Source organism: Macaca fascicularis, chromosome 3 (assembly GCF_037993035.2).
Source record: "Macaca fascicularis isolate 582-1 chromosome 3, T2T-MFA8v1.1".
NCBI classification, from domain to species: domain Eukaryota; kingdom Metazoa; phylum Chordata; class Mammalia; order Primates; family Cercopithecidae; genus Macaca; species Macaca fascicularis.
Window position 1 is genome coordinate 198107750 of NC_088377.1, and position 16365 is coordinate 198124114.

Sequence of the window (16365 nt, forward strand, 5' to 3'; positions counted from 1 at the left end):
CTGCAAGTGGCAAAGCTCTTAATTCCTGGGATTTTAAAAAATCACTACATCACAGAAATTTTGGTAAACAATTCCAAGTGGGAAAGAAAAAGTCAGAGACTGGCAATCTCAAGTGACCTTTTCCTTGTTGGCACAAAATGGCAAGTAAAATAATAAGAACAGATTTAGTAAAAGACAGAGCCCTGTTAGGTATGTCATTGGGAGGGTATTTGCCCAACATGTCAGATCATAAAAAAATAAAATTTAAAACTGAGTTTCAAAATGATGGTGATAATCATTACAAAAGTTTATAAAATCAAGAGTCAAAGATAAAATTTATGTCAAGGATAAATTCAATGGACTGTTTGCAATTATAATTCAATGTTTTTGAAAGTAGCCAACTAATGCTTTTTCAACACCTTTATTTCCAAGCAGTGCTAAAAGCACTGGAGATCTGGTGACGAACAAACACAACACCTCTGCTCTCAGAGCTGCTCATCTGGAGATTCGCACGCAGAGACTACCTCTGAGCTGGCAGTGAGCACAGGGAGCAGAGCTGTCCCTAACTACTGCAGTTATGAATAAACATAAAGGCTTGTAACTGTCCTGATGCCCTTTGGAATAGCATAGAGTATAAACAAACACATTAATTTAGCACTTAATATGGGTCAGCTGGGAGACTCACTTCCTTTAGCAGACAAGGTAATATAATAAAATCAACTCACAGTTTCTTATTCAAAAATCTACATAAATTTAACATCACTTCCTTTAGTAGACAAGGTAATATAATAAAATCAACTCACAGTTTCTTATTCAAAAATCTACATAGATTTAACAAATTTACAATGTACATTTATCTTTGTAGAAAGTAAAATGTTTTACAAACAATATCTTAACATCTTTTAGTGGAAAAACTGCAATTTGAACTATTTAAAATTTTTAAAAATTTAAATAATTTTATACTTTCCAGTCTTTAAAAAAAAAGCCAAACATTCTGTTTTCTTTATTCAAAAAGAGTATAATTAGAGTCAATTCTTTTATTGTGCTAATTACTGGAAGAACATATAGAATGATGGCTGCATGCGCACAATTGAGTTCCAGGCAGACCTGGGTTCACATCCTGCTGCACGTCTATGTGACAACTTTGCTAAATCACAGGTTCTTCATCTATAAAATACGGCTAATGACGGGTCTATAGACATTGGTAAGTATTAAATGATGCACGTACAACAACTGGCACAATGCCTGTCATAAAATAAGCATTTAATGAATTTTTGCTTTTATTAAGTTACAGCACCAGAGGCTACTAGTTACAGTGCTATCAGCTCCCACACCAAACCACCGTCCTTCCCGAGACTCCAGATCAGCTCCCACACCAAACCACCGTCCTTCCCGAGACTCCAGAGCAGCTCCCACACCAAACCACCGTCCTTCCCGAGACTCCAGATCAGCTCCCACACCAAACCACCGTCCTTCCCGAGACTCCAGATCAGCTCCCACACCAAACCACCGTCCTTCCCGAGACTCCAGATCAGCTCCCACACCAAACCACCGTCCTTCCCGAGACTCCAGATCAGCTCCCACACCAAACCACCGTTCTTCCTGAGACTCCAGGCTCACTTGCTAGTTTTCCCTTTCATCTTCTTTCTACCAGGTGTATCGGCTCCTGGTTTTACTAGAAATGAGCATGTGTCCAGCAACAATCTCTCCCGCCCCCAACAGCTTATGGGTAAAGGTATACGCAACTTTTAAAAATTGTGTCTAAATAAACAGACCTGGATCAAAGCTGTAACTTCCAGGTCCAATTCATAACCTAAAGTGCATGGTCTTTGGCCTCTCTTTGCCTGCTCACAGCATTTTCTCTTCTTTACGGTTTCCAAGTAAGTTACTTTCAGATATATGAGGTATAACAATAATTAGTATTATGTAAATTACATAATTATTATTCTTTAGTAGGCTAGAGAACCATGGCTGTTAATCTATTGCTTTATTTAGGCATGGTGAAAGAAAGACATGACCATTTCAAATCATTTGTGTTATAAAAGATAAAGGTCAGTGTGTCAAGAATCATACTCATTTTACACAACATAGTTTTATTCCAATTAAATATCTCACAGTCTTTTAAAAAAAAAAAAAATTTTTAAAGTTATCTACTGGCCAGGTGTGGTGGCTCACACCTGTAATCCCAGCACTTTGGGAGGCCAAGGCGGGAAGATTATGAGGTCAGGAGTTTGAGACCAGCCTGGCCAGCATGGTGAAACCCCGTCCCTACTAAAAATAAAAAATAAATAAATAAATAAATTAGCTGGGCATGGTGGCACGCGCCTGTAGTCCCAGCTACTCAGGAGGCTGAGGCAGGAGAATTGGTTGAACCCAGCAGGCGGAGGTTGCAGTGAGCCGAGATCGCGCCACTGCACTCCAGCCTGGGCAACAGAGCGAGACTGTCTCAAAAAAAAAAAAAAAAAAAGTTATCTACTACAGGTACACCTAGCTAAAACCGATTGCATGTTGCTTTACCGTGCTTTGCAGATACTGCGTGAAGGTTTGTGGCAATCCTGCGGTGAACAAGTCTATCAGTGCCATTTTCCCAATACCAGATGCTCACTTCATTTCTCGTGTCATATTTTGGTAATTTTTGCAATATTTCAAACTTTTTCATTATTATTACATTTGTTATGATCTGTGATCAGTGATCTTTGATGTTACTATGTTAATTGTTTGGGGGCACTGCAAACTGTGCCCATAGAAGACGCAAAACTTAATCAATAAATGTTGTGTGTGTGTTGACTGCTCCCCCGATGGGCTGTTCCCTCATCTCTCTCCTTCTCCTAGGGCCTCCCCATTCCCTGAGACACAATGATATTGAAACTAGTCCATGTAATTATCCTATAATGTCCCCTAAGTGTTCAAATGAAAGGAAGAGTCGCACATCTCTCACTTTCAATCAAAAGCTAGAAGCTTAGTGAGGAAGGCATGTCAAAAAACAAGACAGGCTGAAAGCTAGCCCTCTTGTTCCAGTTAGCCAAGTTGTGAATGCAAAGGGAAAGTTCTTAAAGGAAATTAAAGTGCTACTCCAGTGAACACACAAATGACAAGAAAGCAAAACAGCCTTACTGCGGATATGGAGAAAGGTTTTGTGCTCTGGATAGATCACACCAGCCACAACATTCCCTAAAGCCACAGGCTGAGCAAGGCTGTAACTCTTCACATCTACAAAGGCTGAGGGAGGTGAGGAAGCTCCAAAAGAAAAGTTTGAAGCTACCGGAGGTTGGGTCATGAGGTTTAAGGAAAGAAGCCATCTCCTTAACATAAAAGTGCTAGGTGAAGCAGCAAGTGCTAATGGAGAAGCTGCAGCAAGTTCTCCAGAAGATCTGGCTAAGACCATCAATGAAAGTGGCCGCATGAAACAACAGATTTTCAAGGTAGACAAAAGCAGTCTTACAACAGAAGAAGATGCCATCTAGGACTTACATAGCCAGAAAGAAGTTCAATGTCTGGCTTCAAAGCTTCAATCAACAGGCTGACTCACTTGTTAGGGGCGAATACAGAAGGTGACCTGAAGTTGAAGCTGGTGCTCAGTCACCATTCCAAAAATCCTAAAACCCTAAGAATTACCCTAAGCCCGCTCTGCCTGTACTCTATAAACAAGAACAACAAACCTGCCCAGATGGCAGCACATCTGTTTACAGCACGGTTTACTAAATAGTTTAAGCCTACTGTTAAGACTTGCTACTCAAAAAAAAAAAAAAAAAGAAAGAAAAAGATTTTCAAAATACTACTGCTCATTGACAATGCGCCTGCTGATGGAGACGAAAAAGCCCTGGTGGAGATGTTTAAGAAGATTAATATTTTCATGCCTTAACACAACATCCATTCAGCAGCCCACGGATCAAGTGGTAATTCTGACTTTCAAGTCATATTATTTAAGATACATTCTGTAAGGCTATACCTGCTACAGAGTCCTCTGATAGACTGTGCAAAGTAAACTGAAAACCTTCTGGAAAGGATGCACTATTCTAGATGCCATTAAGAATATTTGTGGGCTGGGCGCGGTGGCTCACGCCTGTAATCCTAGCACTTTGGGAGGCCGAGGCGGGTGGATCACGAGGTCAGGAGATCGAGACCATCCTGGCGAATACGGTGAAACCCCGTCTCTACTAAAAATACAAAAAAATTAGCCGGGCATGGTGGCAGGCGCCTGGAGTCCCAGCTGCTCGGGAGGCTGAGGCACGAGAATGGCGTGAGCCCAGGAGGCGGAGGTTGCAGTGAGCCGAGATCACGCCACTGCACTCTAGCCTGGGCGACAAAACGAGACTCCATCTCAAAAAAAAAAAAAAAAAAGAATATTTGTGATGCATGGGAGGTCAAAATATCAACCTCACCTGGAGTTTGGAAGAACTGATGGGTTTGAGATGTCAGTGGAGAAAGTCTTTGCAGATGTGGTAAAAATAGCAAGAGGACTGGAATTAGAGGCGGATCCTGAAGATGTGACCGAATTGCTGCGATCTCATGATAAAACTTTAATGAATGAGGAGTTGTTTCTTAGGGATGAGCAAAGAAAGTGGTTTCTTGAGATGGAATCTACCCTGATGAAGATGCTGTGAACATTGCGGAAATGACAATAAAGGACTTAGAATATCATAAACTTAGTTGACAAAACAGGGACAGGGTTTGAGAGGATCGACTCCAATTTTGAGAGAACTTCTACTGTGAGTAAAACGCTGTCAAACAGCATCACACGCTACAGAGAAATCTTTTGTGAAAGGAAGAGTCGATCAATATGGCAAACTACACTGTTGTCTTATTGTAAGAAATTGCCATAGTCACGCAACCTTTAGCAAAACCAAGGCAAGACCTCCACCAGCAAAAAGATTACAAGTCACTGAAGGCTCAGATAATTGTTACCATTTTTTAGCAATAAAGGCATGTACACATATTGCTATTGCACACTTAATAAATGACATTATAGTGTAAGTATAATTTTTACATGCTCTGAGAAACCAAAAAAAATTGTGTGACTCACTTTATTGCCACATTCGCTTCATTACAGTACACTGGAACCAAACTTGCAGTATCTCCAAGGTATGCCTGTAATTGTTAGGTGTGTAACACAGCAGACATTGTTCTAGATACGTTAAGGTGCTATCTTTTTTTCTGAGACAGGGTCTCACTGTGTCACCCAGGCTGCAGTGCAGTGGTGATCATAGCTCACTGTAGCCTTGACTTCCCAGGCTCAGGTGATCCTCCTGCCTCAGCCCACTAAGTAGTTGAGACTATAGGCGCATGCCACCATGCCAGGCTGATATTTGTATTTTTTGTAGAGATGAGGTTTCGCCATGTTGTCCGGTCTGGTCTCAAACTCCTGGGCTCAAGCGATCCACTCACCTCGGCCTCCCAAAGTGCTGGGATTACAGATGTGAGCCACCTTGCTCAGCCAGGTGCCACCTTAGTATTTTATGACAGGGAAGGTCCTCCATTTTACAAATGGACTTCAGGCTCAGAAACATGCCCTTGTCCCAGAGCAAGAAAAAACTCAGCTATTCCTTCTAATATGCTGTATTTTTAGGCAACATAAATTCCACCATTTCCTAAACTTCATTTTTTTAAGACAGTCTCACTCTGTTGCCCAAGCTGGAGTGCAATGGTACAATCTCGGGTCACCGCAACCTCCGCCTCCTGGGTTCAAGCAATTCTCCTGCCTCAGCCTCCTGAGTAGCTGGGATAACAGGCACGCGCCACTGCGCCAGGCTAATTTTTGTATTTTTAGTGGAGACAGGGTCTCACCACGTTGGCCAGGCTGGTCTTGAACCCCTGACCTCAGGTGATCCACTCACCTCAGCCTTCCAAAGTGCTGGGATTACAGGCATGGGCCACCACGCCTGGCCCCTAAATTTCTTATATTCTTTAGAGATGCTTGCAAATGTATCGTTACAAATCTCTAGATCAAAGGTCCATGAGGCAAGAATATATTTCTCCTCCTCATTTTTTATTTCCCAATGCCTGCTACAGTGCTGGGTAATCAATACAAATGAGTTCCATAAACAAACAATATCACAATCCATACAGCTAAATGTTAACAGGAAAAGACCCTCTCAGGAAAAAGGTCACAGGCTGAACTAAAGAAGTCGTCTCAGATTATCCATTGTCAGCGCAAAATGAAAATTGTAACGTATACAAAAATAATATTAATTTTTAACAGCTTTACGGAGCTACATAACATAAACTACAAAGGGAGTATACCATTTGATAAGTTTTGTCATGAGAATGCACCAATGACACCATCACCACAATTAAGCTAATGAACATAAACACATCCATCACCTCCAAATTCTCATATCCGTTTATAATCCCTGCCTCCTGCAACTCCCCACCTCCCTCTGATTCCCAGTCAGCCACTGACTCTGCACTTTAGAATCTAAAGATGGATTTTCTAGAACATTATACAAATGGATTGTGTGATATATACTCCTGTTTTTGTCTGGCTCCTGTTATCTAGCACAACTATTTTCAGATTAGATTGAATTGCTATTGGATTGCATCCATTCACCTGCAAACAATCCATGTTGTTCCCAATTTGTAGATATTAAAAATAAAACAGTCATAAATGCTGTTGTGGATCTATGGGATCATTTCTTTTGGGAAATACATAGGTCATATGGTAGATAAATGTTTAACATTTTAAGAAACTGCCAAAATGTTTTCCAAAGTGATTGTATTTTACAGTCTCTCACCAGCAGAGATCAAGTTCATCCACATTTTCACTAAAAATACTATTTTAACCCTCCTGGCAGGTGCACAGTAATATATTATTGCTATTTTAATTTGCATTTATCTAACAAATAATGATGTGGACATCTGTTCATGAGCTTATTTGCCATCCATTTATGTCTTTTTTAGCTAAGTGTCTCTTCAAATCTGTTGCCCATTTTTTCATTCTTTTTTTTTTTTAATTACTGAGTTTGGCCAGTTCTTTATATGCTCTGAATACAACTCCTTTATCAGGTATGTGATTTGTCGATATTTTCTCCCAGTCTGTAGACTCTCTTTATTCTCTGAAAAATATCTTTAAAAGAACAAAATTTATTAGAAGTCCAATTTATCAATTTTTTTCTTTTATGGATTGTGCTTTTGCTATCCTACCCAAGAAATTATGGCCCAGTTCAATGTCACAAAGACTTTCTCCTATGTTTTCTTCTACAAGTTTTATAGTTTTAGAATTTACATTAAGCGATGATCCCTTGAGTTACAATTTGCTAACAGTGCCAGGCATGGACCGAAGTTCATTTTTTGCCTCTAATTAAACAATTGTTCTAGCACCATTTGTTTAAAAAAAAAAAAAATCATCTTCCCTCTAAATTCTCTTGGCACCTTTGTCAAAAATCAACTGACATTATATGTATGTATCTGTTCCTCGACAAGTCTATTCCGCTGATTTGATCTGTTTATCTTTAGGCTAGCACCAAACACTTTTTTTTTTTGAGACAGAGTCTTGCTCCATCATCCAGGCTGGAGTGCAGGGGCACGTCTCGGCTCACTGCAACCTCACCTCCCAGGTTCAAGCGATCCTCTGCTTCAGTCTCCTGAGTAGCTGGGATTACAGACGCATGCCACCACACCCAGCTAATTTTTGTATTTTTAGTAGACACGGGACTTCACCATGTTGGACAGGCTGGTCTCGAATTTCTGACCTCAAGTGATCTGCCTGCCTCGGCCTCCCAAAGCGCTGGGATTACAGGCATGAGCCTCCATGCCCAGTCACACCACACAGTCTTGATTACTGTAGCTTTAAAATAAAATAGTCTTTAGGTTAGATGGTCAATCCTCTAACTTTGTTATCTTTCAAAGTTGTTTAGGCTATTCTAAATCCATAGAATTTGCATCTGAATTTTACATCAGCTTGTCAATTTCTACAAAGCATGCTGGAATCTTGACAGGCATGGTGTTGAATCTACAGATTAATTTGAGGAGAGCTGACCTCCTAATATTGCTGTTACAGACTGAATGCTTCTGTGCCCACCCCCAAATTCATAATGGAAACCCTAATCCTCAGTGATGGTCGTTAGAGATGGGAGCCTGTGCGGGGCAGTTAGGTCACAAGGGGGCAATCCTCATGATGGGATGGTGCCCATCTCTGGAGGAGACAGAAGAGAGTTTGCTTTCTCTCTCTCTGCTCTCAGCCACGCAAGGATGCGAGGAGACGACCATCCGTGAACCAGGAATAGGGTCCTCATCAAGACGCTAACCATGGGGGCAGTGGCACCCTGATATCGACTTTCAGCCTCCAGAACTGTAAAAAATATTTGTTTTGTAAGCCACCCAGTCTATGGTATTGTTAGAACAGCCCAAACTGATAAAGACAAGTGTCTTCTAATCCATGAACACAGTATCTGTCTCCACTTACCGTGGTACTCTTTAATGTCTCTCAACAACGTCTTATTGTTTACAGTACTTAGGTCTCACGCATCCCTAAGTATTTCATAGTTTTGATGCTACTGCATAAGTGATATTGGGTTATAAATTCAATTTCCAATTATTAATTGCCAGTATATAGAAATACAATTGTTGTATCTTGATCTTCTATCCTGCAACCTTGAAAAATGTACTTACTGGTTCTGATAGCTTTTTTATAACAGATCCCATCAGAATTTCTGCATAGAAAATATCAACTGTGACATACGGTTTTACTTTTTCCTTTCCAACTTCAGTGACTTGTTTTTAAAAAAAAAAAAAACCCTCCAGAATGATGTTAAATAGAAGTGGTCAGAACAGATGTCCTTGCCTGGTTCCTGATCTCAGGGGGAAAGCACTCAGTCTTTCACCATTAAGTATGATGTTACCAGTGGGTTTTTTGTAGATTTTTTTTTTTTTTTTTTTTTTTTGAGACAGAATCTCACTCTGTCTTCCAGGCTGGAGTGCAGTGGCACAATCTCTTGGCTTACTGCAACCTCCGCCTCCCAGGTTCAAGCGATTCTCCTGTCTCAACGTCCCGAGTAGCTGGGACAACAGGCACACACCACCACACCCAGCTAAGTTTTATATTTTCAGTAGGGACAGGGTTTCACCATATTGGCAGACTGTTCTCAGACTCCTGATCTCAGGTGATCCACCCACCTCAGCCTCCCAAAGTGCTGGGATTATGGGCATGAGCCACCATGCCCAGCCTGATGCATTTTATTAGGATGAGAACATCCCCTTTCAGGCCTACTTTGCTGAGAGATTTTACCAGAAATGGATAATGAATTTTGTCATATGCTTTTTCTGCATATATTGTTACGACCATAAGACTTTTTTTCTAGCATGTTAATAAAATCACATGGATTGGCTTTGCAAAAGTCATGATGTATTATCATTTTTATAGAGTGTTACATTTGATTTGCTAAAATTTTATTCAGAACTTAAGCATCTGTGTTCATGACATTGGCCTGCAGTTTTCAGTTTTCATGTATTGTCTGCCTGGTTTTGGTATCACGGTAATGCTGATCTCAATGAATTAGGAAATATTCCCACATCTCCAATTTTCTAGAGGAATCTGTGCAGAACTGCTATTATTTCTTCCTTAACTATATGACAGAACTGACAGCAAATCCTCTTGGCCTAAAGCTTTATTTGTGAGAATGTTTCTAACATTCCCAGAATATTTGAGACAGCTTTAATAGTTTTTGCCTGTTAAGGAAATTTGTCCATTTCTCTAAGTTGTTGAATTTGTTGGATAAAGGTGTTCATAATATGCCATTATTATCCTTTTAATCACTGTACAACGTGTAGTGATGTCACCTCTCTCATTCCTAATACTGGCAATTGGTCTCTTCTTTTTTGCTGATCAATCTGGTATTGTTTACCAATTTTAGTGTTCTTCTCGGTGATTTTTTCATTGATTTCTTCTCTCATGATTTTTAAAGGAAGATTTTCCTTCTTTGGGATCTATTCATTGAATCTGTGGAAATTGATGTGAGGCCTTTTTTCTATTGTAACACAGGTATTTCATGCTATAAATTGACCTTTAAAAACTTTTTAGACACATCCCACAAATATTAAAATGTTTTATTTTCATTTTCATTCAGTTAAAAGCACTTTCAAATTTCCCTTTTGATTATTCTTTAACCAATGAGTTATTGTAAAGTATGTTATCAATTACCAAATACTCGGGGATTTTCTAGATTGTTTCTAGGTAAGTTTTCTGCCACTTATTTAATTTCATTGTCCTTACGGAGCGTATCTTGTATGACTCAAAATCCTAAAATGTATTGAGACGTATTTTATGGCAAAGAATGTGATCTCTCCTGGTAAATGCCCCCATTGTACTGGAAAAGACACGCACTCTATTCTTGGGCGTTCCATACACGTTAATTAGGTCAAGTCAGTTGACAGTATTATTCAAATCTTCTATATCCTGATTTTTCTTCTATATGTTCTATCAATTATTGAAAGAGGGGTGTTGAAATAGCTGAATGTAACTGTGATTCTGACTATACTTTCTACCCGTTTTTGCTCCATGTACTTAATAGCTATGTCATTAGGCAGATGTATGCTGAGTATCATTGGCTCTTTGGGTGAACAAACCACTTCAATATTATGAAATGGTCTTCTTTATGACTGGTAATATTCTTTGCCCTTGTCTGATAATCATATAGCCACTCCAGCTTTGCTTTGATTAGAATCAGCATGGTATATCTTTTTTCTCCTATTGCCATTAACCTAGTTTTGTCCTTACAGTGGGTATCTTGTAAGCAGATATACTTCAGTCATTCTTTTATATTCAATTTGATAATCTGCCTTTTAGTTGTAGTGTTTAGAACATTACGTTTAAAGTGATTATTGACATAGTTAGGTTTAAATCTATCAACTTGCTTTCTGTTTTCTATTTGCCCCATGTGTTGTCTTCCCTTCTACATTCCCATAGATTAAGCATTTTTTTATGATTTTATTTCCTTTGTTTACTTATTCACTATATCTCTGTTGGGCTATTTCTGGTTTGTCTTTAGGTTTATCATATACACCTTTAACTCATCACAGTCTGCCTTCAGATGATTTTATAGGCTGCTCTGCCAATGCAGTAGCCATTCTTTTATTCCTTTACTTTCTTAATAAGCTTGCTGTCATTTAAAAAAAAAAAAGATAACACTTCATGTAGAGTATGAGAACTTCACAACAGTGTACTTCCATGGCTTTCCTCCTGTGTGTTATTGTTGTCACATAATTTACTTGTACATATATAATAAAATTCATAATACATTGTCACTATTCTTTAAACAGCCAATTATCTTTTCTAAACACATGATTTTTAAAAAGCTTCTCTATCTACCTATACACTGCCGCTTCTAGTGCTCCACATTTCATTTTGTAGAGTTAGGAAACGAGTTAAGACATATTCCCTCGGGTTTGTTTAGCTCACAGTTCCTAGATAGCTATCTCCTACCCACTTCCTACCGCATGAAGGACAACCTGTAACATTTTTTAATGTACAGCTCTGCTGATTACGAATTTTTATCTTTTGTGTATCTGACACTGTCACTATCCTGCCTTTGTTTGGAAATATATTTTCACTGGGAATAGAACTAGACTGGCTGGGATTTTTCTGTTAGTTAATCCTCCCTCAGTGTCTGTGGGGGATTGGTTCCAGGACCTCCCATAGATACTAAAATCCACAGGCGCTCAAGTCCCTTATATAAAATGGTGTGGTATTTGCATATAACCTATGAACATCCTGCTATATACTTTAAATCATCCATAGATCACTTATAATACCTAATACAGTGTAATTCTATGTAAATAATTATACTATATTGTTTGGGGAATAAGAAGAAAAAAGTTTGTACATGCTCACTATAAACACAACCATCTTTTTTTCCAATATTTGTGATCCATGGTTGGTTGAATCAACAGATCTAGAACCCATGGATCCAGAGGGCTGACAGTACTATACTGCTGCTACACGGTCACGCTGTCATCTGGCTTGCACTGCTTCCAACCAGAAACATGCTGTGATTCTTATTCTTGCTCCTCTGTACTTAACGTGTCTCTTTTCGTAGATGCATTTAAGATTTTCTCTTTATCACTGATTTTGAGTAATCAGATTATGTGTGTTGGTACAGTTTTCTTCATGTTTTCTGTACATAGAACTGGTTAAGCTTCTAAAATCAGAGGGTTTATAGTTCTCATCAATTTTTAAATTTTTCTGCCATTAACTTTTCAAATATTTTTTCTCAACTCCCCTCCTTTAGAAACACTAACTACATCACTGATGCCCTATGTGTTAGCCCACTTTGCATTGCCATCAAGGAATACCTGAGGCTGGGTAATTTACATATTTTTTTTAAAAAGGGGTTTATTTGGCTCACAGTTCTACAGGCTGTACAAGAAGCTCGGTGTCAACAGCTGCTCTGATGAGGGCCTCAAGCTGCTTCCATTCGTGGCAAAAGGCGAAGCGGAACTGGCATATGCAGAGATCACAGGACAAGAGGGGAAGCAATGGAGAGGGGGTGGTGCCAGGCTCTTACGAGAATAAAGAACTCATTCACTCACCTCCCAGGAAGGAATTCATCTATTCTTGGGGGATCTGCCCCACTGGCCCAAACACCTCCCACTAGATCCACCTCCAACATTGGGAATCACATTTCTCTCTCTTTTTTTGAGATAGTGTCTCACTCTGTCCTCCAGGCTGGAGTGAAGTGGCACAATCTCAGCTCACTGCAGCCTCCACCTCCCAGGTTGAAGTGATTCTCCTGCCTCAGCCTCCCAAGTAGCTGGGATTACAGGCATGCACCACCACGCCTGGCTAATTTTTGCATTTTTAGTAGAAACAGTGTTGCACCATGTTGGCCAGGCTGGTCTTAAACTCCTGACCTCATCTTAGGCCTCCCAAAGTGCTAGGATTACAGGTGTGAGCCACCATGCCTGGCCCTGGGAGTCAAATTCCAACATGAGGTATGGGGGAATAAACATCCCAACTACAGCACAGTTGGCACTTTTCAGCCATTTTTCTCTCTGTGTTTCACTTTCACATAGTTTAATTGTTGTTTTGTTTTTTTCTTTTTCTTTTTTTTTTTTTTTTTTTTTTTACATGGAGTGTTGCTCTGTCGCCCAGGCTGGAGTACAGTGGTGCAATCTTGGCTCACTACAACCTCCACCTCTCCCGGGTTCAAGTGATTCTCCTCCCTCAGGCTCCCGAGTAGCTGGGATTATAGGCACGCACCACCACGCCTGGCTAATTGTTGTATTTTTAGTAGAGACGAGGTTTCACCATATTGACCAGGTTGGTCTTGAACTCCTAACCTCAGGTGATCCACCCACCTCAGCCTCCCAAAGTGCCAGGATTACAGGCGTGAGACACAGTGCCCAGCCCCACTTTTGAATAGTTTTCTATTGCTATGTCCTCATATTCATTAACCTCTTCTGCAATGTCTAATCTGCTATTAATCTAGTTTTATATACTTTCACATCACATGCTATAGTTTTCATCTCAAGAAGTTTGTTTTTTTACATCTTTTACATCTCAATACGTTCAACATTTCCTCTAAGTTTCTGGAACATATGGAATAGTCATAAGAATTGTTTTCCTGGCCAGATGCAGTGGCTCACACCTGTAATCCCAGCACTTTGGGAGGCTGAGGTGGGAGGATCATGAGGTCAAGAGATCGAAACCATCCTGGACAACATGGTGAAACCCCGTCTCTACTAAAAATACAAAAATTAGCTGGGCATGGTGGCAAGTGCCTGTAGTCCCAGCTACTCAGGAGGCTGAGGCAGGAGAACTGCTTGAACCCGGGAGGTGGAGGTTGCAGTGAGCCGAGATCGCACCATTGCACTCCAGCCTGGGTGACAGAGCCAGACTCCGTCTCAAAAAATAAGAATTGTTTTCATGTATTTGTCTACTAATTCTGACATCTCAGTTGCAGACTCAAGGTAGGCATAGTGGACAAGGTCCCCATGCCTTAATCCCCAGACTTCTGTGAGAATGTTGCATGGTGTACTGGTTTTCTGATAAAACAAAGCACCACAAACCAAACGGCTTCAGGCAACAGAAATCTACTCTCTTACAGCTGCAGGGACTAGAAGTCTGACATCAAGTTGTCAGCAGGACCATGCTCCTTCCAAAGGCTCCAGGAAGAATCCTTCCTACTCCCTGCAGGTGGCTACCTGCAATCTTTGGTATTCCTGGACTTGCTGATGCCCTTATTCCACTCTTGGCCTCTGTCTTCACACGGCTTTCTTCCCTGTGTGTCTGTGTCTCTGCTTTATGTTTTTAGGGGGACACCGGTCTTTGGATTTGGGTCTTCGCTAATCTAAGATGGCTTCATCTTCACTAATTATGTCTACGAAGACTGTTATTTCCAAATAAGTTCACATTCTGATGCTCTGAGTGAACCTGAATTTTGGAACACTATACGACTCACCTCAGTACACATGGCAAAAAGGACTTGGCAGATATAATTAAGGTTATGGACCTTACAACAGGGAGACAGCAAGGCCATTGTGGATTATCCAGTGGCCATAATCTAATCACATGAGCCTTTCATGCGATTTTTAAATACACAGAGAGAGAGAGAGAGACAGAGAGAGAGAGAGAAAACACAAGAGCGCAGAACTTTCTCCAGCTGGAGTCAGAGAGATGTAGCAGAAGGGAAGTCAGAGAAAAACTTGACCCACCTTTGTTAGAGGTTATCACATGGAAGAGAAGACAAAAGAGGCAAGCAGCCTCTAGAAACAAAGGCTAGCACCTGGCTTACAGGTAGGAAGGAAATGAGTGCCTCAGTCCTAAAACTACGAAGAACCAAATTCAGCCAACAGTCTGAAAGCAAATTCCTCCCCAGGGCCTCCAGTGAGGAAGGCAACCCTGCCAACACCTTGATTTCAGCCTGTGAGACTACACAGAGGGCCTTCATCTGCCAAAAACAGAACACCAGTGTAGTAAGGTTTTACTACGGGAAACGTTCAAAGTGAGAAAATGATATCCCATTACCTCTATCCATCAGTGTAAAACAAAATGCTTCTCGGTGCAGCGATCTCCCTTCCAGTACATGCTTCTCGGTGCAGCGATCTCCTTTCCAGTACTCCGCCTGGTAACTCTAGCCCCTTCTTGGTCTCTCAAAACTCCTGGGTTCTCAATCCAGAACACTGCTCAGCTCCACCTGCGTTCCCCCTCTCTCTACTGCAGTGTGGAAACTCTCTCAAGGCAGCACCTTGTTTGCCTCCCATCTCTGGATTATTGTCCTTCTTTGCCTATAGTTTCTCAAAAACCTAGTCATTTCAGGTGGGAGGGTATACATCCAGTCCCCTTACTATACCTTAGCCAAACTATTTAGCTTTTAAAGTGTTTCTCTATCAACACTTGAATATTGGCTTTTTATTGTCTGTAGATACAGGGTCTCACTTTGTTGCCCAGGCTGGTCTTGATCTGGCTTCAAGCAATCCTCCCATCTTGGCCTCCCAAAATGTTGGGATTACAGGCTCACCACACCCGGCCTAATTTTTCGTATTCCATGTCTGGGCCTTAGTCCTCAATAATACAGAAAAAGCTCTGGACATAAAACATCAGCGAAGAGTACTTGCTCTTTACTGTCTATCTATCCTAATGGATTTGCTGATCATAGAAAAAATGTTTTAAAACTGTAGTTACCTACTCTATTTCAAGTTGGCCTCCCCAAATACTTATTGATATCTTTGCCCCTTGTTTAATTCTCTCAACGTACAACTCAACAACAAAACAAAGTCTATTTATTACTAAAAGAGTAAGCCTCAACTCCTATGTCTTAGTTTTCTCTTACTAGATGGAATGTTGCTCCCTATTGTGAAATATACGTTCTCTTCATTCTCTTGCCCCAAATGCCTCAAACCTAACGATTCCAGTATACATTTCTACAATAGGCCTCCAGGATGCTTCACAACACCATCCAGCTTATTCTTTTTCTCCTTTTCCCACACTCTTTCTATTATGTTCTTTGATACATTTAGAAAATAAAGTCTACTCAAATGATGTTGTGTTAAAAAATTTTAAACATAATAATGAAATAATTGCAAAGTTTCACTTTGGTTAACTTCCTTTAACACTGTTCAATATCTGCTACTTTGAATTCACATTCAGAAAAACCACCATCACTTGAAGAAAAACCGTCCTAGTTTTTTTTTTATCTTTTCCAGACAGAATTGTTTTAGACTGAAATAACCTCTTTCCTCTTTCTAATGAACTAAAATATATACTTATTTCAATACTTAAGCAGAACAGATACAATTGTAAGAATCTAAAATTAAAATCTGTTCAAAATAAATAAAAGCTTGCTCTTATTTTAGTGCACCAAGAATAAGGTACAGAGCAGAAGAGAACCTAAGATCCCCTTAGCCAACGCACCCATAAACTGAACTTTTTGTTAAAAGAGACTCAATAAATTC

At 40.2% G+C, this 16365-nt stretch overlaps 1 protein-coding gene across 30 annotated transcripts in view; it reads right to left on the minus strand.

Annotated features, from left to right (window-relative positions):
• The window catches only part of LMBR1 (limb development membrane protein 1), a 212528-nt gene that overhangs the window by 126772 nt on the left and 69391 nt on the right, over positions 1 to 16365 (minus strand). The gene's annotated exons all lie outside the window — the stretch shown is intronic.